The 26,784-nt window shown below is 41.8% G+C and overlaps 1 protein-coding gene and 1 non-coding gene across 2 annotated transcripts in view; both read left to right on the forward strand.

Moving 5' to 3' along the window:
* PLCL1 (phospholipase C like 1 (inactive)) overlaps positions 1-26,784 on the forward strand; it is a 218,704-nt gene that overhangs the window by 30,231 nt on the left and 161,689 nt on the right. The gene's annotated exons all lie outside the window — the stretch shown is intronic.
* On the forward strand, positions 11,912-11,984 carry TRNAK-CUU (transfer RNA lysine (anticodon CUU)). Its single transcript has one exon. It is a non-coding gene; the product is annotated as a tRNA-Lys (tRNA).

The following is a 26,784-nucleotide window of genomic DNA, read 5'->3' on the forward strand; positions in this document are numbered from 1 at the left end:
TAAAAAAACCCCACAACTGGTCAATATTTCTTTACATAGATAAATGTTGTGCTTAGTTTGTTGCACTTTCGGGAAACAGTTAACAGCTTCTTCTGGGTGCATCTCTCGTAGTATTTCAGCTCGGAGCGAGAGTGAGTGTGCTCTTGAATTGAGCCCCCGGATTGTTCCCTGTTACTAAGCCTTGGGTCTTGCTGCAGAGTGATCTGGGGGAGCATGGCCGGGCTCCGAGGAGGGCAGGGGGGCGTGAGGATGCTCCGCTCCCTACTGAGTGTCCAGCCTGGGGCCCAGTTAGAGCTAGTCCCAGCAAAGCCCTTGATGAATGTATGTGGTGTGGGGGGGCCAAGGCCTCAACATCAACTGTTTTGCTCCACAAACCTATTCCAGTTGGGCCATGCTGTTTTACTGATGTATAGGTGGCTTGTGTTTGCGTGTCGAAAGAGTTTTAAAGATGGGCAGAACGAAGAGAGACTAGTGTAGTATAATACATAAAGCAAAATCTTCAAATGATGTTTGTCGTAGTGTTTTTATCTTGTGTGCATAATTATTTGCAAGAAGCTATTTTTATTTTTCAGCATAGGTACTTTGTAATAATCACTGGTATTTTAAAAAATTAAATCATACTCTTTACTAGTAATAAAAATCTGAGGTAGTTTTTCCAGAGTGCTGCCAAACAGCTCATTTTTCAAATTTAGTCATTTGAGTGTAATGTAGCTATTTCTTCTTCAGTTATGTAGAAGTTTTATTAAGAAGCCTGAGTTATGCAAAATTCTGTTTTAAAATGGTGTTTATTAATAGATTTGCTTGCTCTCCTTGGCTTAATTCAACTAATTAGACTGTTATTAGGCTGCTAACGTAGACGACAAAACTATCCTGGAGTGCAGTATTGCTTGAGGAGATCTTAGACAAGCCGTGCATACAAAGTTACAGGTACCTTGGGGACTTCAGTGCTTTGCAGGATATGGCTGTTGCGCGGTGACGTCTTGAAAAGAAGCAACACCAGCAAAGCCAAAATAACCGAGAGCTTTACTCCGTGCTTAAGGTCAGTAGGGAAAGGATAATCAGGTGTTGATGTTTCCTGGTTTGGGACTTGGTCCCTGGGTCCTGGGCTGTCACCAAGGTCTGAATTTGAGCAATTGGGTGAGCTTAGTTTGTCTATGAGCACTTACACATCAAAAGTGTAATCTTGTTACTGTCCTCACTGCGGGAGCTCTGGGGAAATACATGCCACCATCTCCTCTGCTGAGACACAGTCGGATTTTGCATGGTCAGTTGTGTCAATACCAGGCTGTCTTGCTGAAACTGAGGCTGGGCAGCTGGGTACGTTAAAGCGGAGGCTGAGACAGCGCTTCAGCATAAGTCCTGCCCCTGTGCTGTGCCTTGCAAGGCAGCTGGGAGCACTGAGAGCCTCCCTTTACACAGGCTGTAGCTCTGCCCACCCCAACAGGCCTTGAAGACAGAAAAACTAGTAGGGTATCACAGTGTTGCCTTGCCTGGATATGCCCCTTCTCCCCTGGCTTTTTCTTTCCTCATAAGAGGGGGGAAAAAAAATTCCAGTCTTCTGCTGCTCTTTCTTTTAAAACCTAGTTGTACTCCCACCTCCACCACCCCATGTCTTCAGACTGTTTCTTGGGTAGCGACTAGCTAACTGATGAGATTCATATGGTGGCTGCAATAGTCTATTTTGTGATGTATAAGGAATAAATTTTCAGTCTCGGGGAACTGTTAACTCCTGCATGTACCTTGAGTCCATCTGCCAAAGGAAGAGAAAAGAAGTGGATGGTCAAGTGAGCAAAACTATCCCAAAAATCTAAATGAAGAGAACTTGATTTTCTTGTATGTAAGGGGAGAGGTAGCTAACTGCTTTGGTGCCGGTATCAGATGGTCTATTACATACTTCTACTTGTTCTGAAATGCTTCACAATCACAGTAGAATTTAAATAAAAATTTGTTATAGTGGGTTAAGCACTAATGTGGCATAAAGCCTGTTTTTTGGTAACATTCATTCTGCTGAGTTACTTGTACACACGGGCAAGAAAGCTATTTAGTCAAGTCCTTTCTGAGTGTCCTTCATGGGAAAAAAAAGCCTTTAAGAGACCTATTTACTTTTATTATTCTTGGCCTGTCTTACTACTTTCTTATCCTTTAAAAATGCTGGTACAGAAGCAAATTGGTGTATAGCAATGTGTTGTCAGGGGTTTCTTTCCTCATACTAGGGGAAAAAAAAAAAGGAAAAAAAAAAGTAAAACATCTAAGTTATTGTCTCTGATTTTTGTGGGTTTTCTTGCAATCACTTTATCTCATTTGAAAATATTTTTCTGCCTGCAAGCTGTCTGAAAAATCCATATACAGCAAAGGAAATTGATTAATGCTCCTCAGGGGAGTAGTTCTGGCTATGAACAAACTGTTGTCAAACGTAGAATGTAAACAAACTGAAAATTTAAGATTTCCACCTGCCTAATTGTTCTTTGATGGTAATGTTGGAAGGAAAACCTGTGATAATAGCAGTGAGATCTTTCCCAAAAGAGGCAGGAGTTTAAAGCCGATACAGCATCGTTTCCTATCAGTGCTGCACTAGCATCCTGTCTCTTATTTTCTTACTCCTCCAGCCCCCACCTTGGATATTATAAGGTTGGTAGGATGCAGCATGGCCTGGGAGAATTTACTTGGGAAGTGGGGCTGCTTTCCCCTGTGAACAGCGGAGTTCAACTCTACCTACCTGGCTTACCATTTTCTTTCTCGTAGGAGGAGTGTCCCCATGTCTCTGTAAGGATTTGGTTGTGGTTAGTAGGCTGGGTGTAGACCAGGGATCTAAAATGCTATGTAGTCAAACTTCAGAGAGTTTTTTTTTTTTCTTTTGGTGTTTTCCCTTTCCAGGGTGGAAAGAGACTCTTCATCCTGCTGAAGGGAGGGAGGGATCTTTGCTCCCTTTTCACAGCAATGTGGAGCTGTGGATGGGCCACCAGAGCTCTGTACAAATGTGTTCCTCTGCCTGGTGCCAGCTCTGCCAGCTTTCTGGACCTGGTGAGAGCCTCCTGGCAGAGCAGCACACCTGCTGTGGTTTGATTTTTGGATTTTTTCCAGCTGCAGAGGCTGAAGTATTAGTATTTTGTTTGTTTGCAGCGTGGCAGAGAGAGCACGTATATTAAACCGTGGTGGTTTAGGACTGGCTCTAAACCTGAGTGCAGTAACTATCCTTAATATTTTTTCTGGCTCTATTCAGGATATCTGAGGTAAGACCATGGTTAAACCCAGTCAAAGATCCGTAGAAAGCATTTCCAGCTCTATGTTTGTTAAATCAGTTCTGTTCCCTTTCAGTTCTAGTTTTTCTTCTTTCCTTGAGGGCAGCAAACATAGCCAAGGTGAGTGATGAACAGCCCTTTCCTGAGACTGCTGTCGTCTTCCTTGGCTCATTTGGCAGCGAAGATGCATTGACCAAATGGTTGATAATTGTGGAAGTACCTTGGAGCCATCGAGGCTTGGGAAGCTAGGCAGTTGTGAGATCCCAGCTTCTTCTGTGCTTCTGCCTACCTGACTGTGTACCCCAGGCTCTGTATTGGCTCTAGCACAAAGATTAACCTTAGAATGGAAATCATCTATCTGGACTGCCAAATGAAGACCCACAGCATGGTACTGATGTGCCCGCTGTGCAAACCTGTATGGTCAGAGTCAAGTTTACTGAACATCTCTTAAAGAAACTCTTGAGATAAAATCTCTTCTAAAGAAGCAGCATCTGCAGCTGTTACGCATATGCTCCTAAGGAACAGTAATCACTGAATACCTTATCAGGTGCTATTTCTTTCTCCAATTTAACCTGAACTGTGAAGGACAAAGAAAGCTTTTTGCTTGTTGTTTGGTTTTTTTTTTCTTTTTTTTCTTTTCATCTTGGGTAAAGGAAATAGGGTTTGTAAACGTTTTTTTGTTTCATTAAAACCTACGGATAAGAAAGAAATAGCATGGCATTGTCACATCTGCAGTCCTTGTGACTTCGTCCCATATGTACAAAGGACAATACTCAAACCTGTATTGCTCTATAAATTACTGTGGAGGCAGTCAGCAGGAGCTGACCTGGACCATTCTTAGTGGTGAGGGAGATGAATGGGAAACTAAGAATCCTTTTGTGGTTGCTTTGTTTGCTTCTTGAAATTGGAGGGACTGTTTGAATACTGCATGCTTCCTAAAGACTTCTGCTCCCTGATCCCCCTGCCCCCCCCCAATTTAAAATATTTAACTTGCTGAAAGACTTTGGTTTGAAATCCTCTAAGTGGGAAAGCACTGATCGTTGGCGAGTTCAAATGTAAAACTGGTTGCAAGTACTTGTGGGGGAACAGTGCAATGGAGCCAAACAGTACACTGAAAATGAGAGTACTATGAATCAAAACACATTTGTTATTTGATGTTCACTGCTGGTTTCTAAGAGCACAGCTAGTAATTACTGGATCCAAAGTCCATTTAAGTCAATCAAAAAATCTTTTTGTAATTAATTGGGGCCAGATTTTGAATGAAATCCTTCTTCCAAGGTACTTTACCTTAAATTTCTATTATAAAGTGTGGATCACTTTTCCTTGGATGTTTCGTGAACATGATTGTATAGTGGTTTTATATGGCTGAAGCGAATCAGACTCAGATATGTAACTGAACCACTAATTAATATAAGCTATGGGAAGCTATGATTAAGTAATTTTGATTCTCGGGAAGGAACAGGTAAACGTGGATTCTTTTCTTTGCATTTACACATATTTGAAATAACTTTCTTTGAAGCTTTTAAAGAGAGGCATTAAAAGCAATGTTTTGGGAAAGCTAAAAGTAATGTTAATATTGCTGCTTAGGGCTTGCTTTTGCCTGGTCAGGATTACCAGATGCTCAAATTAATTTCATTTATTGCCTAAGCTTTGTCTGACCCTTCTTTAGAGGTGAGGGTTAATCCACTGAAAAAATTACTCTGTTCTGTATTGTATGCTGTTAAATCTTGCAGAACGGGTTTGGGTTGTTGATTATAGTCCATCATTCCTGTTACACTAATTAAAGAAAAACAGTATTTGAGGTATGTAGTGGAGCTGTCTGATGCTGTGCCCCAACATCATACCATATTGTATTGAGGCATTTTTCTGTTTACCTAGAGCTGTGCTGGGAGCACTGTCTTGCAGCGCTGGAAGCTTGTGCCAGGACTGTTTTGCATCTTTCTTTACAGCTCTCCACACAGTGCATCCTCTCTGGCTCTTCTCCCTCCCGTGTGAGTTGGAAAAACATGCTGGATGTTTCTCCCCTTACTGTTTCCGTTTAATTTGTCCGCTGCATGAGAGCCAGGAAAAAAGTGCTGCTGCTTCATCCACCCCGTGAGCAGGTCCACTCCTTGGCCTGGCTGGGGGGATGCTGTGCCGGGCAGGGTGCTCCAGGGCTGGCCCGCGGCTGCGGAGCAAGCATGATCGTAATTCCTGTTTGCTCAGGGAGGCAGTTCTCAGCCTCATGGAGGGCTTGGACATGGGGTGTTTTGCCATATGTGTTTTTTTCTTTAAAACTCTCCTAAAGAATTGAGGACAGATATATTTTTCTTTATCTCCTATAAACATACAGCTTTCCCTACATTAAAGGACCACCATCAAAGGGGTGGTGAAGTCAGCTCTCAGAAGAGACAAAATGGCAGATTTAAGGTTGTCCAGGTAGTCATACTATGGCTTACCATGTTCGTACATTTTAATGCTCTCCTTTATGGTCACATTGGCCACATACAATGTTTTCTCTGAGACTCCTATTTATCCAGCACACAGGAGGGACTCTTTACCTAATGATCAGCTCTTCAGTATTTTGTTTTTGTCATTGCTGCATGTGTAGCCCAGGCTATATTTACGACATGCTGCTGAAGTGATGCTTTCAGGACAGGATTATTAACTAACTCATGAGCTTTCCTTTGGTTCTCATTAGTATAATAGCTTAGCGTTGCTCAGGCAATAATTACTTTGCCTTCCTCACCTGGAAACTGAGGGTGTATCTTTAATTTTATAGGCAGAGTAACTGAGACATGGAGAAAAAAGTGTTACTTGGAATGCCTGATTTAAAATGCTTTTATTTTGAAGAGTCTTTAGTGTTACATATCTTCAGGAATGGGTCAAAGAAAGGGTCATCACATTTTTCTGACACATGAAGACAAGGAAGAAGGGCTGGGGTTTTTTCCCCTCTAATGTCATTCTTGTAAATTGCAGATCTGTCCGATTTGAAATTCAGCTGGAGAAAGATGATGTTTAATTTAAACAAGGTCACATAGTGGAGAGCGTTAAGGAACCTTAAAAGTAGTCAGTCCCATCAATATTTAGGTCTTTGTTTTATCAGGAAGATGTTTGCTCTTTCTCTGCTGTTTGTGTCCGCTCTGAGCTAGTGATGTTCTGCCTGCTCACTTGTGGCTGTGGAGGGAGATGGTTGCTGCCCCCTCCATACCAACCCAGGCCAGAATTACAATCCTTGCAGTGATGAAGTCTAAGAGATGGCATTGGGGTGCTTCCCACTTTTCCCTCCCCTGAACATTGTTTGCTGGAGCTCCTGAGGCTTTTAGGATGCATGGCACAAAGCAAGGCTGGCTAGCCCATGGTGTGGGAGTGAGTGCCCAGGGCACCCTTTGGGCAGCCTGGGAGTCCCAGAGTGTGACGCGGGATGGCACCATGGCCTGGTGTTCCTCTGAACTGTATCAGGGGAGAAATGGTATTACTGTCTTGTTCCATGTGATCTCATACTAACTTTTCAGTTCAGTCAACCAACCTTAGCATTTTTGCATTATTTTCCTGGGACCTAAAGTAAAATGGTAGTAATTACATTTGACTGTGGGTTTTTTCCTTAAAATGTTTGGGTTTTTTTTTCTTTTTTAAAGGCCATAAGGACTCGGTGGGGGGGTAGAGTGTCTCAGTCCAGCCTTGTGACTGTGACAGTGTGCAAATGGATGTTTGCATATGGATATAAAGCAGTTAAATGGGGAGCAGTTAGATTTACAGTTGCTTTAATTTTTCTTTTTACAGCTAGAAGAATGTAAAGGGCTTTAGTGTAAGGAGAGCCATGGCCAGAGTGATCTAGCTCGCCTGGTTATGAATGCTTTCTGACTACAATATAATACCTATCCAATCCAGAAACATAAATCATAGCTCTCCTCAGTGAACCATGTTGTGAAAGCCAGTGGATATGGTATGACTGTATTAGCATGTGTCCTTGTGAGTAAATTGAGAGATGTGTATTGCAGTGATATAAAGAATGATTTTTATATGCATTAATCTTTCATATAGATTGGGCAGGTAAGGAAGGCTGTTTGCAGGGCAGAACAAATTAAGCATATGTGTTTTGTTCCATCAATTTCCTTGCTTATATCCTTCATTTGTATCTTGTCAAGACTTCACAGCACCTGTACCTATGCAACTGTGTTGGATGTGTACTTAGCATCTGTTTATTCGGTGCCAGTTTTTGTAACTCACTGGCATTTGTTCTTTCTATTCCTTTTTAAGCAATGAATACAGAAAAAGAAATAAATTGAAAAGACCACAAATGTCAAGAAAAAGTACAAAATTCAAAGAAAAGAGAATCTAAAGTAAAAATGTCCATCTGAGATGAAGAAATGGGAAAGGGAGTGGTGTTTTTTTCACTACACTATACTCTGCTGTGGTCCATCCACTCTTTGAGAAGAAATAGATTAAACTAAGTGTGAACTCGATATATCTTGTTTTGTTGTCAGTGGCAAGGCTAGACCTGATGAACATCTGAAGAAGTATCTTGTTTTGGACTCCAAAGCTATTTTGCTATGGATCCCAGGACAAAAAAGCAGCACTGTATGGGTAGTGGCAGAGATGCAGTTCCTGGTGGAGGGGTGCATTTGTGGTGTTCAGTTTTGTCTGGGACAACAGAAAGAAGTGTGTACAACGGCAAGCACTGCTGCTGGTGAGAACTGGCTTTGCGCTTCTGGTAGTTGCATAGACTGATGCCTTTGTATGCAGTCAGTCTCATCTAAGATTGGAAGATGGGTCTCCTGTTGGGAGCATTTAAATTTTCTTTCCCAGAATGATTTAAGCAGTTCTCCAGCAGGTAAATTACAATAGATTTTCTGACAGGTTAAATAGTAAATTAAACATTGTATTTATTAGGTGGTCTTTTAACACCATGAATTTAGACTTGTTGTTCTGTTATTCTGCCCCTTCCTGCATGGGTACCTCTGTGACAACTTCAAGTAGAGGATACTGAAACTGGTGTTTAGAGGAAACCTGTTATTGGGACCCAGGCACGAGCTAACTATTTCACATGGCAGAAAGCGAGAAAGACATGAATTGCCTACCTACAGATTTCTAAGTCAGCAAAACATAGTATTTGCTGCAAATGCATGATTCTTTAACACAAAAATTTATTTCTGAAGTGCTGTGCTGTGAGAGGGTGTCGTGGTTTAATCTCAGTCGGCAACTAAGCACCACGCAGCCGCTCGCTCACTCCCCCCACCCGGTGGGATGGGGGAGAGAATTGGAAGAGCACAAGTGAGAAAAAACTCGTGGGTTGAGATAAAAAACAGTTTAATAATTGAAATAAAATGATAATAATAATAATAATACACAAAGCAAGTGATGCACAGTACAATTGCTTACCACCCGCCGACCGATGCCCAGCCAGTCCCTGAGCCGCGGCCCCCCTGGCCAGCTTTCCCCAGTTTATGTACTGCGCATGATGTCACATGGTATGGAATGTCCCTTTGGCCAGTTTGGCTGTGCCCCCTCCCAGCTTCTTGTGCACCTCCAGCCTTCTCAGTCGGTAGAGCATGGAAAACTAAAAAGTCCTTGGCTAGTGTAAGCACTACCTAGCAACAACTAAAACATCGGTGCGTTATCAACTTTGTTCTCATCCTAAATCCAAAACACTGTACCAGCTACTAGGAAGGAAATTAACTCTATCCCTACCGAAACCAGGACAATATCCACCCCTTATTCTATACCATCTGCATCATGCTCAAGTCTCACATTTTCCAGTACATTTTCATTAATCACCATCCCCTTTCTCTCTCTCCCTCTCCCTCTCTCCCCCCCCCCCCCCCCCCCCCCCCCCGAGATATCATTCCCTTAGTCTGTGGGCCATCCCTCTAAAATGTTCGGTGAGTTCATTTAGTCCATGACTTCGGGCTCCATCTGTCATAATAATCTTCCAGGGCAGGAAAAAATGGAGATGGTATGTGGTGTTGGATTGTTTCATGTTGAAGTCAGTTCTGGTACCATCATCACTGTGCTTTGCTTGGTTTCACTGAAGTTATTCTTCATTAGTCTGGGTGATTCTTATTGTAATAACATTAGTATGGCGTATAATATTATTAGTATTATTAGTATATCTGTGTATTATTAGTATAACTATTATAACTATAATTAACATCACATAATTCAGATCATCGGCTATTCTCACCCAAAATCAAATCCCCTTGAGGTACACATTGGACTTCCCCATCCTTCCGCATTATCCACCAAGTGCACCCAGGTCCTTGAGCAAAAGCAATCCCACGGATGGGTTTGCCTCTGCCCGAGGCAGGAATAACCCAGACTGTCTTCCCCAGCATATTTTTTATGTGCACTACAGGGACTTTATCCCCTACTACAGTACGTAAAAGTTCTGACTGCGCAGGGCCAGCTTGATTGGCAGATCCCCTTGTGTTGACCAACCAGGTGGCCTTTGCTAAATGCGTATCCCAATGTTTGAACGTCCCGCCACCCATTGCTCTCAGTGTAGTCTTTAACAGTCCATTGTATCGTTCAATTTTCCCAGAGGCTGGTGCATGATAGGGGATGTGATACACCCACTCAATGCCGTGCTCTTTGGCCCAGGTGTCTATGAGGTTGTTTCGGAAATGAGTCCCGTTGTCTGACTCAATTCTTTCTGGGGTGCCATGTCGCCATAGGACTTGCTTTTCAAGGCCCAGGATAGTGTTCCGGGCGGTGGCATGGGGCACGGGATATGTTTCCAGCCATCCAGTGGTTGCCTCCACCATTGTAAGCACGTGGCGCTTGCCTTGGCGGGTTTGTGGGAGTGTGATATAATCGATCTGCCAGGCCTCCCCATATTTATATTTCAGCCATCATCCTCCATACCAAAGAGGCTTTAACCGCTTGGCTTGCTTGATTGCAGCGCATGTTTCGCATTCATGGATAACCTGTGCAATAGTGTCCATGGTCAAGTCCACCCCTCGATCACGAGCCCATCTGTATGTTGCATCTCTTCCTTGGTGACCTGAGGTGTCATGGGCCCACCGAGCCACTTCAATCTTAGCAGCCTGATCCACCTGCTGGTTGTTTTGATGTTCTTCAGTGGCCCGACTCTTGGGTACGTGAGCATCTACGTGACGGACTTTTACAACCAGGTTCTCCACCCGGGCAGCAATATCTTGCCACAATGCGGCAGCCCAGATGGGTTTGCCTCTGCGCTGCCAGTTGTTCTGCTTCCATTGCTGCAACCACCCCCACAGGGCATTTGCCACCATCCATGAGTCAGTATAGAGATAGAGCACTGGCCACTTTTCTTGGTCAGCAATGTCTAAAGCCAGCTGCATGGCCTTTACTTCTGCAAATTGGCTCGATTCACCTTCTCCTTCAGCAGTTTCTGCAACTTGTCGCATAGGACTCCATACAGCAGCTTTCCACCTCCGATGCTTTCCCACAAGACGACAGGACCCATCAGTGAACAGGGCATATTGCTTCTCATTTTCTGGTAGTTCATTATACATTGGGGCCTCCTCAGCACGCGTTACCTCCTCCTCTGGCGATATTCCAAAATCTTTGCCCTCTGGCCAGTCCATGATCACTTCCAGGATTCCTGGGCGACTGGGGTTTCCTATTCGAGCCCGTTGTGTGATCAGTGCGACCCACTTACTCCACGTAGCATCAGTTGCATGATGTGTACAGGGGACCCTCCCTCTGAACATCCAGCCCAGCACCGGCAGTCGGGGTGCCAGGAGGAGCTGTGCTTCAGTACCAACTACTTCCGAAGCAGCTCGAACCCCTTCATATGCTGTTAATATCTCTTTTTCAGTTGGAGTATAGCGGGCCTCGGATCCTCTGTATCCCCGACTCCAAAACCCTAGGGGTCGACCTCGAGTCTCCCCTGGTGCTTTCTGCCAGAGGCTCCAGGTAGGGCCGTTCTCCCCGGCTGCGGTGTAGAGCACATTTTTTACATCTTGTCCTGCCCGGACTGGCCCCAGGGCTACTGCGTGAACTATCTCCCGTTTAATTTGTTCAAAAGCTTGTCGTTGCTCAGGGCCCCATTTGAAATCGTTCTTCTTTCGCGTCACTTGATATAGAGGGTTTACGATCAGACTGTAATTTGGAATATGCATTCTCCAAAAACCCACGACGCCTAAGAAAGCTTGTGTTTCCTTTTTACTAGTTGGTGGAGACATGGCTGTTATTTTGTTGATCACATCCATTGGGATCTGACGACGTCCATCTTGCCATTTTATTCCTAAAAACTGGATCTCCTGTGCAGGTCCCTTGACCTTACTTTGTTTTATGGCAAAACCGGCCTTCAGCAGGATTTGGACTATTTCCTTCCCTTTTTCAAAAACTTCTCCTGCTGTGTTGCCCCACACGATGATATCATCAATGTATTGCAGGTGTTCTGGAGCTCCACCCTGTTCTAGTGCAGTCTGGATCAGTCCACAGCAAATGGTGGGGCTGTGTTTCCACCCCTGGGGCAGTCGGTTCCAGGTGTACTGGACGCCCCTCCAAGTGAAAGCAAATTGTGGCCTGCACTCCGCTGCCAAAGGGATTGAGAAAAACGCATTAGCAATATCAACTGTGGCATACCACTTGGCTGCCTTTGATTCCAATTCGTATTGAAGTTCTAGCATGTCTGGCATGGCAGCACTCAGCGGTGGCGTGACTTCATTTAGGCCACGATAGTCTAATGTTAGTCTCCACTCTGAGCCCGGCTAGCTCAGTTGGTAGAGCATGAGACTCTTAATCTCAGGGTCGTGGGTTCGAGCCCCACGTTGGGTGCCAAAAAGGACTGTCGTGGTTTAATCTCAGTCGGCAACTAAGCACCACGCAGCTGCTCGCTCACTCCCCCCACCCGGTGGGATGGGGGAGAGAATTGGAAGAGCACAAGTGAGAAAAAACTCGTGGGTTGAGATAAAAAACAGTTTAATAATTGAAATAAAATGATAATAATAATAATAATAATACACAAAGCAAGTGATGCACAGTACAATTGCTCACCACCCGCCGACCGATGCCCAGCCAGTCCCCGAGCCGCGGCCCCCCCGGCCAGCTTTCCCCAGTTTATGTACTGCGCATGATGTCACATGGTATGGAATGTCCCTTTCGCCAGTTTGGCTGTGCCCCCTCCCAGCTTCTTGTGCACCTCCAGCCTTCTCAGTCGGTAGAGCATGGAAAACTAAAAAGTCCTTGGCTAGTGTAAGCACTACCTAGCAACAACTAAAACATCGGTGCTTATCAACATTGTTCTCACCCTAAATCCAAAACACTGTACCAGCTACTAGGAAGGAAATTAAATCCCTACCGAAACCAGGACAGAGGGTGAGATACGGGTGCGTTAAAGTATGACTTTGTCTTGTGTTTCCTCTAAGCATTTTGTGCTCTTTAAGTAGCATTTCTATTCAGTGTTGCAAAAGCCATGCTGACCTTGACAAGGAAACCCAAGGAAAGAAAAACAAAATGTGTGAATGCAAAATGTAGGTTCCCTGGCCTGACAGGTATATTGAATAACAGAATCCAGGGATTTTAAGAGATCGTGAATGAGTCAGCTGTGCAGTGCTAGTGGGACTTAAAAGAAGGAAAATTTTGTTCTGGGTATTAGCAGGAGTTGTGTATGTAAGATTCAGGTGTAGCTCTGTGTGTAGTATTGATGAAACCTCACCAGAGAGCCGTATTCAAGTTTTGTGCAGCATCGTTTAAGAAAAAGCAGATTGATTGAAAGTGGTTGAAAAAGAGAGTACTCTTGAGTCTGGAAGTACTCTTGAGAGTACTGGAAGACTTAATTGTGAGGAAAATGGGGAAATCACTGGCTTTGAGTTGCCTCTGTCCTGAGTCTGCTTTTGGCATGCAGCCATGTGGGAGCTGCAAGGCTGCTGCTGTGTCGCCAAGGGTTGTGTTTCCCCGGTCTTTCTAAGGATGCTCGTGGGAGGTCAAGGCACCTTCTCTGCCTGAGGAGCTGTCTGAGAAGCTGAGGCACTCCTCTGCCTTCACGCTTAAGAGACCTCTCACTGAATTACTGAATTTTTAAGGTACTGAACCTTTGGTAGGAGTGTTGCTTCTGAAGTCACAGGCACCTTGCTGTGAAGCATTTGGGAGGCCCAGTCTGGTGCCTTTCTTCAAGGTGCTGCTCACTGTCGCTCACTGCACCGTGTATCTTCTCTTAGCAGGCAGGATTAAAACTCTTCACTGATTCAAGTCACTCATTTGCATGAATACATCTCCTCTTGGTGATCACAAAAGACACATAAATTGCAAATATAAGTACCAAAATGAAACAAAATACACTAACACACTCCTGCAGCCACTGATCTTAGTAGTAATTTACAATTGTTTTTTCTTAAGTCCCCACTCCACCTGCCTGATCCTCAGGGTTACAGTTCCCTTATGGCCCCAGTTCAAGAAAGCAGTTAAATATTGGTCTTAAGGATATTGTTATTTAAGACAAGCCTTTTAATATTTTCGTAGTGTTAAACCCCATGAGAATGGGACTTAATCCCCTGTTTGAACTTCAGCATGTCCTTTTTTATTCTGAATATGGATGCTTTTAAAATTGAAACCTGACTGGGTAACTGTGTGGGGAAGAAGTACTTCTTTAGACCTCATCAGATATTTTGCTGTATAAAGAGGAAAAAGTAATCTTTAACAAGAGGGCTGTTTTTTCCCATTTCCCAATTTTACCTTTTTATTGCTTATGATGTTGTTGATAATAGTACCCAGAGATCTTTGCAGTACAGGCGGAGGTTACAACACTAAAACAAAACACATGCAGATGAGTGTGCTTTGTCCTTCTCCCAAGAAATCCCTTCTGAAATGCCCTGGCCTGGGCACGGGAGGGAGGCAGCAGGGCTGGCTGGGTGGGCGCATGAAGGAGCAGGGCGGCAGGAGCTGCTGCCCCATGCCTGCCATGCACCCCAGCCGGTCCTCACTCCCCCCCAGCCAAGCTCCCCAGGGCTGCCGTCCCTTCGGGAGGGGACTGCTCTAGGCCAAGTTCACCTCGTCGTCTCCTGCTTCCTTTACATCCCCTCTGCCCTATTAGTATTCAAGTCACTAACTGTTCTGACTGGTTTTCTGATTTAAATAGGAGTCCTCTGTGAATTAAGTGAAGACCCTTGGTTTCCATTACAGCTTAGGCTAGATTTTTATTTATTTATTTATTTTTAAATGTCCTCTATTGGTAAATGGGAAGGATGTTGTTCTGTTGTACCAGCTGGCTCCCAAGTAACTGTATGTTAATTAGGTGGGTTAACAGTTGGTTCTGTTGCAAATGCTCTCTGGCCCTTCTAGCTGGTTTGTTTGTTTTTTTTTTTTTTTTGAAACAAAGGTAGAAGTATTTGCAATAATTTTTCTCTTCTAAAGTTACTGTTTATGCAGTAGAGCTGCAGACTGTTCTGTTCGGATTTTTTTGGTAAGAAATAACATACTCAAAGTTTCTTAATGTGTTGTGCACCCAATCAAGTGAACCAAAAGCATGTAGCTAAACCATTTGTTACCATTCATTGCTGTTAAGGTTTGAAGATGTTGCATACAGGTAAGCAACTGCTGTGCAGTTGCTCACGTTTTGATTAATGTACATATCTGGCTGGAATGATTTTGCTGCCTTGTTTTTGCACTGCTTCCTTTTTTTTTTTTTTTTTAGACTCAAATACCCAAATCACAAAAGATACACACCATGCTGCAGAAGCGTGGAGTTCCTGAGACTCCTGTGCCGTGTGTCATATTTCCAGTGTGGGAGAGCAATGAGGATATACGGTGTGTTTTGCTCTGCTGCTGTCACCCACCCAGGCATGCTGTGTGGGCAGAAGGAAACTGTCCTCGCAGGTTTTAAGCACCCTTATGTTTAATTTTTATTTCTCATTGGTTTTATTTTTCAGAATAAAGGGCAAGAAGAAGAAGGGAGGAGGTGAGAGGGTGTTGGAAAAGCAGGGGAATGGGGGCAAACTGACCAAGTGCTTGTTTCGTTAATGTACTGAGAAGCCCCATCAGAGTGGCACATGCAGCTTTTGGTGAGGGTGGAGAGCTCAGTGTCTTACCATAGGCGTCCTGTCATCTGAAATAAGGAGGTGCTCAGCTGGGTGCTGGAAAGGGAAAACTGCTTGTGATACGGAGTCAATGTGATAGAGGAGATTTGGAGAGAGATCTAAGTGCTAAGGTAAAAAGGCAAATATCCTGGAAAATAACTTTAGCTGCTGCTGTCCAAAGAAAAGAAGAGAGTCTAGCAAGGAAAAGGGGTATGCAAAGATACGTGGCAAGGATAGTCTGGAGAGATGGAACTAATATGGGAGACAGAGCTACAGGAGTGAGGGCTCTTGGAGATTTGGTATGTAGGGGGAGAAGGAAGGCACTACAAAACGATTAAGTTGGATTTACTGATTCACAATTTTTTACCTCATGTCTCTTTTACGTTCTACAAGTCTTACAAAATGGAAATCCAGAGGCAAATTGACTTGTTGTAAGGAAGAGCAGGAATGAACACACATCACACTCTCCAAAAGAATTTTCTTTTCAGGGGGAAAAATGCAAGATGCATTTGGTTTATAATCTTCAGAGAAGGCAGTTGTCAGTGAAGACCTTGATAATGCTCTCACTAGTGTAATAGGAAAACTATGTATTCATCATCCAGTGAATCAATGCCTAGAGTCTACAATAAATGAGGCTTTTGCTCACTTAAGAGACTACTAAGTCTGTGACAAACTGGCAATTAATGTCATTAATGATTAATGTTTGATTGTGTTAGAAGCTGTATTTGATGATTAATAGCAACATCAATGTATATTTATAAAAGAAGTTAATGGCTGTAGAACAATTTACTGGCTGAAGAGAAAATTGGTTGCTTCCTGTTAAATATCAAGTTAATGCTGCTTTAGTCAGAGATGTATTTGTAAGTAGGCAGCCTTGTTTACTCGTAAAATCAACATAACTTTGAGAAATTGCCGTAAACACATTTCACAAAATTGAAGCTAGATAAATAGAACTGGAAGAAAACCTGAAGTTTTTGTATTGTCTCTCTCAATATCTGTAAGTGAACGTAGTTTTGTATTAACGTTTTTCTCATCCTTATCATGGCTCAATGAAAATGAGCATTAAAAAGTTCAGTAAGAGGGAAAACTGCTTTTAAGTCAAATGCCCCCAAATGTTTTGCTGATCTGTAGTGAAGAAAGGCAAATGCTCTAATCTGTGCTTTCTCAGCTCATGCAATTGCATGTTAGTTTCTTTCATGTAACTTAAACTGCAGATTTACTACTCTTAGATTCTTTATTTTATTCACATAAAGATTATTCACATAAGGATTATTCTTTGATTGTGCAACACAAAATGAATGAAATCATACGTGTTTTGAGCAGATTTTCCACAGCTGTCATTTCAATAATCAAAATTGGATTGCTGTTCAAGGGACCCTGAGTTTCGTTTAAATGAAAATACCTAAGAAGCACAACTCTATGCAAGAGAAGGAGGTGCCATGGTGAGGACAATATTGTGTTTGCATATTCATTTAGCTTTTCAATACACACTCTTATCCCAGACAAAAGTAGTGTCTCCAGACATGTCTGCCTGGTTTAGCTTGGAAGGACAGGGTTTATATTACAGGCACTCTGAAAACTAGACAGACAGATCACCTTTTTGTTATTTAGGTTTAAGAGTTTAAGCAAGATTTAACAACCTCTGAGACTTGAGTGTTATGATGGGTTTGAGACTGCATAGAAAGCTGCTGTAGGTACAGGGACTGCCCTTGGTTGTAATTATTCTTCTGAGCTTTGTAAGGCAGCCAGGCGGTCCTTCTCTGTGTCATTCCCCCTTGTTGGAAGCTGGATGTTGCATTGTAGGAGTGCCAGTGGAAGGGACAGTTGACTTCTTTTTCTCTAAATTTCTCAGATGTAGTCTTTGCATCTGGCGTATTTCTTCAGGAACTGCTTCCCAGGGAAGGTATTTAGGCTCAGCATGGGCTAGTGCATGGGAAGTGCAACACATAAGCTTTATCTTGGGCTCTTCCAATAAGTTCAGGTGACCTTGGGTAAGTTGCTTAATATCTTCATGCTTTTGTTTCCTCTCCTGCTCTTTGCCCTTGTTGTTTGTTTAGTTGGGATGGTATCTTTTACTGAGCACAATGGAAAGCTCATCTTAGATCGGTCATCAAAGTATTATCTTAATGCAAATGAAAAAGAGGATTTTTTTTTTCCTCTTTAGCTGTAGAACATTGACCTTGAAAGGCGCTAGCATTCTTTCATTTTCCTTGTTACTTTTTAAACTATTAGTCTTCCTCTTGTTGGGCTTTTCTCTTTATTTTAGATCAGAAAGCATCTACTTTATGCAAATGCCTGATACTTCCAGTTGTTGATCAAACTGGGGGGGATGGGGGAAGAAAAAAGAAGTGAGGTTCGGCTACTCTGATTAATATTCAAAGATGTTTTCTTACAGAAATGAAGGGAAACTGAATTTTTCATTTTGGGTCAAATGCAATGTTTCTGATGTGTCAAAATAGTTTATTCTGATGTATCTGAAGCTAATTGTGTTGACATTTGCAAAAATGTGCTAGTTTCCCTTTCCAAGGGAAAGTGAGGTTCTCAAAACAGAGCCCAGAGCTACGTTCCCCTTTGCGCAAGGACTGAGTTAGCTTGAACTGAGGGCACCACTCAGGGTTTTGATTCCTGTCGGAAGGTCTGTGAAGCTAGCTCCCAGCGCTCAAATGGCAGGCCACTGAGCAGCCACCACCCTTTACCTGGTTCAGAGCAGGAATTTAAATCAGGATTTCCAAGATATCTCACATAGGGGACGAGAGCAGTGCGAACAGGACAATGTAGGTCCTCCACGGCCGGAGAGGGCCAGGGTCGCTGGGTAAAAGGGAACAGTGGTTTGCAAATCTAACGTTAATTTGAGGGTGGGCAGGTGTTTATTACAAGAGCTTGAAAATTTAATGTTGTGGAAATGTCAGTATAGTTTATTCTGGAACTGCTGGAATGAACTGTTAAAGAGATTTTTTTTTTTGGTCATGTTTTGCTGAACCTGAACCAAATAAGCCCAACAGTTTGAAAATATTTTTTCTTTTGTTGCAGCCAAAGTGTTTGGCAAAATTCACCTGTATATACCTGTTGTTTTGGTTACCCTGAAGTACCAGTCCTGACAAAATGAATTGTTTAAAACAAATGCTGAAAAATATTGAGTCTGGTTCTCATCTTACAGACAAATGCCAACTGTTCTTTCTACTGGCTATGCATTTTACAAATTAATTCAGTGGCTACATGCATTAAAAATAAGAGTGTCTGTTAGCATACAGCTTTGTGATAATACAAAAAACCCTTTTCATCGCCATTGCATTTCCTTGATTATAGTACACACAGCACAGTAGTCATTGAACACTAACAGTAGCGAACTGATTATCATTCACAAAGTAGTTGAGACTGAAGAGTTAGAAATATGGAGAGGGAATGACATACATAGTGTTGGCTGTGAAATACTCATGGAAATCCACTTCTTTCATAAATATTAATTTGACATTGGTTTAGCATTTAATAAGTGGAATTGCTCAAGATGATAAAGATGCTTTATTACATCTGGATAGCCTTAGGAAATATTTCTGTCTGCCATTTAAAAAAAATGTATGAAAAAGATATGAAAAGGTTTTAAGTTATGAAAAGTAAAAGAGGGTTTAACGTGAAGTTAATTGGGGTTTAGAGTATATAAAGTAGGGCCAAATTCTTCTCTACATTTACATAAATGGAGTCAAAGCTCATTCAGAATGAAAAGGGAACGCAACTTGATTTCTTTCTAAATTTGTCAAATGTCTTCAAGGCATCATTGCCCTGAGTTTGAAAATGCCCATGTGCAAAGTACAGGCTCTGTTTTACTGCAGCACACATAAAAATGCCTTGACCGAGGGACCAAAATGACTCAGAGGTGACCTTTTGATTCCTTGACTGCTTTAAAGGCAAGTTATTGTCTAGCCTGTTGCTTTTGGACTACGTTGGATGCTGCAGTGCGCAGTCAAAACTGCTGGTTATTTGTGTTGCTGTTAACAGTTCTCATTATAAAGTAGGCTACATAGTAAGTGATACTATTTTGTTGTATGCTTAAGAGTGAATCAGATGGTCGCTACCACTAATGGGCTGCCGAAAGAGAACCTAAGAGTATTTGAGAAATGTTAACTGAGTTACTTGTGTGTCTTTAATCATTCTTGTGTGCAAAATAATCCCAGTACATGATTTGTGCAAGCATAAATGTCTTAGGCCATGAGAAAAGATAAAAACAAGAAAGAACCTTAAGGGCAGAATAATAGTGTTTAACATTCTTATTGTATTTTCAATACCCACAGCGTTCCAGAAATGTTGATCTTTGTAAGCTCCAGGGAGTTAGCTTGAAGTAATGCTTCCCCATTTTAAAGGAAGGGGACATTTTGCCTACCATTCTGTTGTACCTGATGGGCCCCTTGTTCTGAGCAGCAAAACAAAGTTGCTTCAGCGTGAGCTTCCTTTGGTGGCTTACCTGCATATGTGGCTTCCCACCCTGTTCCAGCAGAATCAGAGGTGCCATTTCAGAGGTTTTGTTTGCACTGTTGAGAAGTGCAAGCCTGGTCTGGGGTGAAATCTTGGTCTGCACTTGGAGTCTCTCTATAAACTTTAATGAAGTCACTTCATCTTTGTTTCCTTCTTAAGAGGACCTACAGGTTTCCTCAAAAAGGACTATTTTGAGAGAGAGGAATGCTTCCAGAATTGTTCTTTATTCGTTGTTTTCTTTTGTTGCTTTTTCTTGCCACGTTATTTTATGGTATTCTCCAGGTCATAGGTTTGTTGTCATAGTGATGATACCAATCTTTGTAAAATAATTTTTTTTTTTTTTTTTGACAGCAGGAAGAGAAGTAGATCAAGTTGTTGATATGCAATATCATAAGCATTCTTCTTGGCAGGAAACTTGTACAGATGAGAGGTCTCCTAACAAAAAAAAGACTTTTATCTTCATGGGGAGATTTTAATCCAGTTTTAGATTAATAAAGGTTAAGACTGTTTAAAGCTGTTGTTTACTTGTCTATTCTAAAGCCATGCCTCCTTTTTTAAGGCACATGGTACTACATTTCCTTTAAAAAAACCCACAAAACAACCAAACAAAACCCCCCCTAAAAATCGGAAGTTAAAAAAAATGTTCCTGCAGTGTTCCTTGGTAACTATTTTGGTTTGACATTTTAATTATAGCCCAAATGCCTCAACATGACTTTAAACCTATATATACTAGAGAATTGTCTTTTCCCAAGAGCTTGCAGTCAAAGAGAACAGACAAAGCAGGTGTCTGAAGCAAGCATGTGGACTGGGGTCACTTCAGCTGAACCCGCACACTCAAAGCTGCCAGTACTGGCATGTATCATAACTAGTGCAAGGTGCAGTTGGTCCTGTTGTTACAGATACAGTGGTTTAAACTTGTTTTCATATGAGTAGTCTGTTCGCTGTACAAGGCAGGCAAAGCTGGCTCAGCCAGGAGGTAAGTTTGTCTGAAAAATCACTTGTGCTTTAGTTGTATAGATTTTTTTTTTTTCTGGACTTTAACATCTTGGCTTCATTTTCTTTTTGCTGGGCTGATACTTCAGGCCAAAGATGTTTAAGAAAAGATCTTATTGAAAGTCCCAACTAAAATAGCTCAATCTTGTGAGAATGCACAAGAGAGGTAACAGTTGTAGACCTCTCCATGAGAAAGATCTTTCCAGCTATCCCAGGACACTTCTAGTACGACGGGAATGCCTGGAGGGGTATGCTACAAAGAGAGTCCTTTTTAGCTTGTGAATTTATAACCCCTTTTGGCTTCTGACGTATAACAGCTGGGAAAAGTTGATTTTCTTTAAAACCCTGGGGGAGGTTCTTCTAACAAGGTAAGAAATGCGATGCTAGGAACCTCACCGTGAAATTGCAATTAAAGGCAAACCATTTATATCACCATTGAAGGCAGCTACTACATTAGTCTGAACACTCTCCTTAGTTTACCTCGAAATAAAACTAATGTGACTCGTCTCCGCAAATGTCACCTTGCAGGAAAACATACCTTTGTCAGTGAAGAGCAGCAGTCAGTTCCTCTTCCACTGCAGAGCCCAGGGTGCACTGTACTGCAACACCCAGGTCGTTGCAGCAACTTCTCCCTGAAAGCATTTAACCAGTGAGTTCCAGTTGCTGTGTTGCTCCTTTACCCCTGAGGGTAGTATTTACTGTTACTAATGTGGGAGAAGGGATTAGATGGTTTCAATTTTATTATGAAGTCTAATAATCTTATTTAGGGGGAAAAAAAGCTTTAGAATTAGCTGAGTTGTATTTTGAGAAAAAAATGAGCCTTTCACACCTTCCTCTCAGCTGTGAAACATAGTTGGCTGGTACCCTGTGCTTATCCTGGCTGTTAGTGCTAATGATCTCTGAATTCAAACACTGAAGAGCAACACTGCAGGATCAGAAGTCCCAGTGATGCATGGTTTGGTCCTTGACTGATTGTTATAAAAAGCATCTTTGTAGGAATATGAGCAGGCTATGCTCCAGAATGCCCGTTTCTTGTATGTTTTTATCACATGCTTTGAATGATAAACGAATGCTGAACCCGATAAATTTTTGGTTAGCATATTGTTGTTGGGTTTTTTTTTCTGGTTTTGCTCCCCCTTCCACCTCCACTGAAATCCGGATTCAGATATATTTGAATTTAGCTATTTAGATAACTTCTCTTAGAACATCATCTTAGCTTGAAAATGAAAGTAGAAGCTATTTAGAGGTAAATCTGGATACTATAGTGCTAAGTTTGCTCATATGCCCTTGAAAATATAAGAATTGTCAACTACTCATTCTTTTCATAACATTGCTATTCAAATGTTAATGTGCTACCATGAATTTGAGCGTGAGAGAAATATTCATATCCCTTTCAGATTTTCTGAAAGTGCTAAATGTAACTGATCTCTTTTGTTTTGCTGGGTCATGGACAAGAGGTGGCAACAGGTGGGTAATTCCTTGTTTGGGCAAGGTACAAAAATAACTACAACTGCTTGTTCTTCTGGTTTAAATACACTGCTAAATGACATTTATATTTATTGTCCTTTTCATGATCCACTTAAGATATGCATGACTGAATTATTTACAAGAGGAATAACCCTAGGGACGATGTGGCTCAGAAGTGGGCCTTTTATCTCTAGGTTGAAAGTTCAAATTCAACCCAATTTGGAAGGCTGTTTTAGCATGTGGTAAACTGGATAGTTAATGCTCTCATATGGCTAAAGCTTAAGTTTCCAGCAGGGTTCCCAGGCATCCAAGAGAGAGCTGAGGATGGCCAGGGCACTGAACACTTTGCTTGTCTTCTTACTTGGGGTATACTGCCTTGGAAATGAGACTGGGGCAGTATTTTGAACAATTCCCACTGCTGTAGCAGTGTGTCTTGGTTATCAGTCCAGTCAGAGCTCAGCAGCTGGAGGAGAAAGAGAGGCTCTAACTGTGATCACATTTTCCCAATCCTTGTTTTGATAAAGGAGCAAAATGGTATTTTAACTGTAACTGAAGGTGGGGTTTGCCTTCCCAGCTGTACTGCTCTACTTTCCAGCCTGCAGATTAAGTTTTAAAAGTATTTCTCAAGTAAAGTCTGAATGTGAAACCTCCTTCTAAGGGCCTCCCTCTTCAGGTAAATTGGCTGAGTACTGTGTCTATGCATGATGCTTTTAGTTTTTTCCCCCAGATAAGGTTTGGTTTTTGTGTGTGTGTGGTAGTCACACTCATACTTTTCTTTTTTTGACCAGTTTTATATAAATCTTTGTGGAGGCAAAGAGTATATTGAGAGGTGGCAGAAAGTGACTGTTTAATATTAATCTTCTGGTTAATAATTAAAATAACAGGGAGAGCCAGTTGAAATAAACACTTATTTTTCTTCTAATTACGATTAGATAAAACTTTGAGCAGTATCAAGCAGTAGAGAAGACTACAGCATTCAGACCTTAACCACTCATCAAGAAAAGGTCTTGTTATACTCAGACTGATTCGCCATCTGCTAGATTTTAATCTCTAGGTGTTCAGGTAAGACAGCCATAAAAAATTTGGCAATACACTTGTGATTACAGGGCTAGGTCTCTCTTTTCCCCTTTCCGTTGCAAATTAGCTCCTTCAAAATAAAACCTAGTTAAAGTAATGCTGGGGTGCTAGTCCAATAATATCTTGTGCCACTTCACTATCAGTTTGAAATGTAGTGATGGATTAATTCAATTCTTTGGATTGTATAGTCGATACAATACATACTGGTTTCCATTCATGCATGCTTTATGAATGTGATGCTATGTGTGTTAATGAGTACACATCATTGTACATCTTGTTAAAATCAGGTACTGTAGGATTTGCTATGTTAGAAGGACAACTGCCTTAAAATTAAGATCCAAAAAATCAATAATTTAATTAAAAAAAGGGCAAATGCATTATAATTGTATTTAAATTAAACTTAAAAAATGTGAAGTGCCAGATTATGATAGAAGGTGTTTTCTTCATTCTTCTTGTTCTGCTTTTACAGGAAGTAGGCAAGAAAGTGGGCTAAAACATTCACTCAGCTCTTAAAACAAACAAAACCTAACCAAACAAACCCCCCCAACTGAACAAAAAACCCAAAACCTTTTGAAGACTTTCTGGAGACTACTGCTGTTTGTGGGTGGAGACCAGAGAAGAGGAAAGCAGTTGCTAGCACATCTAAGATGACCCATATCTTGAACATGGAATGAAAATGTTAGTCTTGACATCTTGTGCATTTTGAAAATCAGATTAGTGGAAAAAAGAAGTGGCTTGAGCCATGCGTGCAGTTTGTAGGCTTGTCTGATTTAAAATTGCATGTACCTGTTAAAATAACTGAGAACCAAGAAGGCAAGGATTTACACAGATAAAAAGGCCTGCTAAGTAGAAAAGCTCTATGGCTTTCCTTATTGTAGAGCTGAAAAATGGTAGTGTTGAGATAAAAGGAGTTTACCTACTGCTGATTTTGCAATGGAAGGTTTATTGACTTTTCACAGACATCAAATAAGTGTTCACTTGCATTTTAATTTATTGCCACGCTGATGAGCCGAAGGGGCCTCTATCTCTCAGTGCAGAGCCCACTCAAGCTGTCTGAGTGCCTAGCAGTGTTAGGCTCAGTCAGCAGCCCTACCCAGCCTGATTCAAAGCCTGATTATTCAAAATACAGCAATGGGCCTGGGCTGCAGCAATGTATGGACTGCTCCAGGAAGGGCAATCAACTCTGGGACAGGGCTCAGGTTGTCAGTGAAACTCCAGACTCAGCAAAGGGACTGGCATTTGTCCTCACCACATGTATGAACTTTGAGAGTGAGCTTGGGATGGCAGATTTGCTGAGCTGCACGCATATTCTAGAGAAAACCAAGGGACTGCATTGGCCTCGGTGGAGATTTGAGCAGTGATGGTAGAAGCAAACTCTGCTGTGGACAAAGAAAAATTTTTGAAGATCAGTAAGCCGTTGGATCCTTTTGCTGTTTAAATATTTTTGCATTTCTCAATACCAGTAGATTACTAATACTTTTGTTTCATTTAGGAAGATAACTCATCAGCATCCCTTAGATAAGTCTGTCTTACCTTCCTAATATGATTTTTTGCTATTGTTTCTAAGAATTCCTTTACCCATTTGAAAGGAAGTGAGTGGAGACCAAGGCAGTCAAGTCTACTTTGCAGGATGACAGCCTTGCTTTTGCAGTTACAGCTGTCTGGTCCCACGAGCTACCTCTTTTGGTGAAGGTACGTGCCATACTGACACTGGCCCAGCACTTTGAAACTAGTATAAACCACATCTAGAAGAGGGCTTTAGGCAGAACAGAAATGTTGCAAGTAATCCTAATGCTGCACTTTATCTGCAAACTTGTCTTGTGTGGGACTGGCCCTGCTGGTTCTCGGAGAAGATGAAACTGAGAAATTTCTCAGAAATGTGCGTGCACTCATTTGTGTATACAGAGACCTGCATCAAATGGTTTTTCCATGTTTGGTGATGGAGTTTCTGCCAGACCACTTGGCACACATTTAATCAGGGATTAGAAGAGAAGGGAAATGCTGAAAAAACTTAAGCAGTTAGAAAACACTTTGAAGTTACATTGCTGTTGCTTTCTTCTTTGATCTCCAGATGTACCAGTCATTTTTATTTCCATGCATGCAATTATTAATTGCTTTTATATTTAATGTTTTGAGGAGGAACACTGTTTTACCTTTAATCAGCAATAAAAGTGCTGTGATCCCATCGATTCACTCCAGAGCAACAGAACTTACTCAGGTAATAAGATAATGAGCTTTAGGTTTTTCCTAGAGAATTGTGGCCCTGTAGCTGTCACTTGTAACAGTGAATCCTCAGCTTACATCTTGTTCCTTCTCCAAGGTTTTAACCTTAAGGTTGTACATTACAGTACCTCATTGTAAAATATTACAATTTGTATTTATTTTGTCTGTGCAGGGACTTTCCCACAGTAAGAGAGGAGAGCTATGGAAATATCCAGATTCCCCTTGTGTGGTTAAAAAGAAGGGGTGGAGGGGAAGTTGTTAGTCATGCCCCCTATTACAGTGATTTGTTTCCTGGATCAGCCATAAGCCACACTTGCAGCGTAATTCTTAAATATTTGCAATGTAAAAGGATTTACACAAACAGTTTAGCACAAAGACCCAATTTTATAAACAGTTCTAGAAACCAGACCACCAAAGTGAAATCTAATTATTGTTTCGATCTGAACACTAAGTGTGTTCTGTAGAAATTAGCCCATCTCGGAGAAGGAAACGGAGCTGCCATCCAAGCCAGTAAAATTCTCAAGAGGCTAATGTTTTGTGAGACTCCCCAGCTGTCACCCAGACTACTGACTCTAAGAAATACTGACAGATACAAATACACAGTGCCCTTCACTCTACTTGGAACCACTTTGAACTGGCTGTGGGCTTGGGCAAATATTGCTGTAGGGATTACACATAGGTCACACTTTCAAATTTGCCAGTTTGAGGGCTACAACATCATTTTTATAACTAAAAACTGAGATTTTTTTTTTTTAAGTCATCACATCACTTTATGAGCTGTGCTTAGATTTGGTCCTCCTACCCTCAATTTATAGTTCTTTGAAGTGATTTCTCTCCTATTTAGAATAAAATTGAAATGGTCTAAGAATATTTTCAGTAACATTTTTTGTACAAGCAATGCAGTTCACTTTGTATGTGGTGCTTAAAAGCCAGTAAATAGTACTGGCTTTTCTTCACGACAGCAGAATGCAGCAGTTGGGGCTGTTTGTCCTGAATTATAACACAGACTGTGGGACTTGATAAGAAGGCACTGTGTGGGAGCAAGATAAAATTACGTCCTTGAGATTCTACTAAAAATACATTTGTGAAAACAGTGTTTTCATGGCACGGTTTGATTTAACCTGTCCTTGAAGACGTCACACCTCTTTTTGCCTGGTACTGTTTTATCTTGCTGCACAGATGGCATATGGGGAAAATAAAGCACAGTGATAATGGTCAGTGTCCTGTGTATCAGAAGCTTTGCAAGCAGCAGTTGCACACTGTGTTTATAACCTCAGGCACTTTATACTTATCCCTGCTTGTCAGAACAGGATTCCCACTGGGTATAAGGGCTTGTT

Source organism: Aptenodytes patagonicus, chromosome 6 (assembly GCF_965638725.1).
Source record: "Aptenodytes patagonicus chromosome 6, bAptPat1.pri.cur, whole genome shotgun sequence".
Taxonomy (NCBI): Eukaryota; Metazoa; Chordata; class Aves; order Sphenisciformes; family Spheniscidae; genus Aptenodytes; species Aptenodytes patagonicus.